We start from the raw sequence: 2,013 nt of genomic DNA on the forward strand, positions 1-2,013 counted from the left end.
TGCTCTGCAATGCTTTCTCACAGTGGTTCTCTTTCCATATTTCATGGTGGGGGCTTAGTTTAAAACCGAAATGGTGTTTTCTCTTATCCTGGCAAATTTTCTGACCGATCTCTGGGGTTGTTTAACCTCACCTCTAGCAGACAGCAATGAGAACAGCCAGGCAAGTGCAAAAGGCAGACTGCTAGTGGGGGGCCTCGAGTCCTCTCCGCAGCGTTTAGGGGAGGGGTCCATGGCTATTTGTGTGCCCCCGGTGAAGCATGGGCAGAACTAGGCTGGGCTGCTCCAGCAGCGAGCAGAAATCCTGCTCCAGGCAACAGGGAGAAAAGATAAACCCTTGGACCGTGTTCTTGCTCGAAGAGCATCCCGACGTAGCGCTGCTCCATGCAGCGGTTCCTGGAGCACCTCTGCCGCAGCAACTGCACGGGCCCTTGCTCAAAGGCAGCCCCAAACCAGGGAAATTCAGGAATTTTGTAAAGACTGCTTTTGGCTTAAATTGAATAGAAGTTAAATCCTTTCTTAAGAAACAGGCTATTAGGAGGAATGTTGTTTATGTTTCTGGAAGAGTCTGTGGGAGTGGCCGCTTTTGGGAAATGCACAGTGTCTGACTATTGTTTTCAGGGGAGAAATGTTTTATCTCTATTACCAAATATGCCACAAAAGCATAAACTGTTTTAACTGCGAGGGGTCATGAAGGCTTCTATTTTCACAGATTTTCCCTTTAACTGCTCAAAGCAACCAGTAGCAAGAAACATCTGGGTTTGCTGCTGATGTAAACAAAAAAGACACTTGGAAGAAAAGATGACAACGGATGACCTTGACTTAATCATGGACCAGTTTGGTGTGGAAGGGACTTTACAGATCATCTGGTCCAACCCTCCTGCTATGGGCAGGGAACCTTCCGCTAGACTGGGTTGCCCAAAGCCCCATCCAGCCTGGCCTGGGACACTTCCAGGGAGGGGACATCCACAGCTCCTCCGGGCAGCCTGTGCCAGAGTCTTCGCACCCTCGCAGTGAAGAATTTCTTCCATACAGCTAATCTCAATCTTCCCTCTTTCAGTTTAAAACCATCATCCCTTGTCCTATCACTACATGCCCTTGGAAAAAGTCCCTTCCCAGCTTTCTTAGAGGCCCCTTGAAGCACTGAGGAGTCGCACTAAGGTCTCCCCGGAGCCTTCTCTTCTCCAGGTTGAACACCCCCACCTTTCTCAACCTGTCCTCACAGCCCTTGATCATCTTCACCCTGGCCCTGCTCCAGCAGCGACATGTCTCTGCTGTGCTGAGGATCCCAGAGCTTGACCCAGCACTGCAGGGGGGTCTCACCAGAGCGGAGCAGAGGGGCAGGATCCCCTCCCTCCACCTGCTGGTCATACTGCTTGTGATGCAGCCCAGGATACGGTTGGCTTTCTGAGCAAATGCACGTCGCCAGGTCACGTTGAGCTTCTCATCAGTCAGCATCCTCACATCCTTCTCTGCAGGGCTGCTCTCAGTCCATTCTCTGCCCAGCCTGTATTTGTGCTTGGGTTGCCCCAACCCATGTGCAGGACCTTGCACTTGGCCGTGTTGAGCTTCCTGATGTTGACACAGGCCCACCTCTCAAGCCTGTCCAGGTCCCTCTGGATGGCATTCCTTCCCTCCAGCGTGATGACTGCCCCACTCAGCTTGGTGTTGTCAGCAAGCTTGCTGAGGGTGCACTCGATCCCACCGTCCATGTCACCATCAAAGATGTCAAACCAATACCAACCCCTGAGGAACTCCACTCATCACTGCTCTCCACTCGGACATCGAGCAGTAGACTGCAACTCTGAGTGTGACCATCCAGCCACTTCCTTATCATCTGAGTGGTCCATCCATCAAACCCACGTCTCTCCAATTTAGAGACCAGGATGTTGCGCAGGATAGAGTCAAATGCTTTGTGTAAGTCCAGGTGGAGGATGTCAGTTGCTCTTCCCTTATCCACCAACACTGTAACCTTATCGTGGAATGCCACCAAATTTGTCAGGCACAATTTGCCCT

The sequence above is a fragment of the Buceros rhinoceros genome, unplaced genomic scaffold (assembly GCF_000710305.1).
Source record: "Buceros rhinoceros silvestris isolate BGI_N320 unplaced genomic scaffold, ASM71030v1 scaffold21502, whole genome shotgun sequence".
Taxonomy (NCBI): Eukaryota; Metazoa; Chordata; class Aves; order Bucerotiformes; family Bucerotidae; genus Buceros; species Buceros rhinoceros.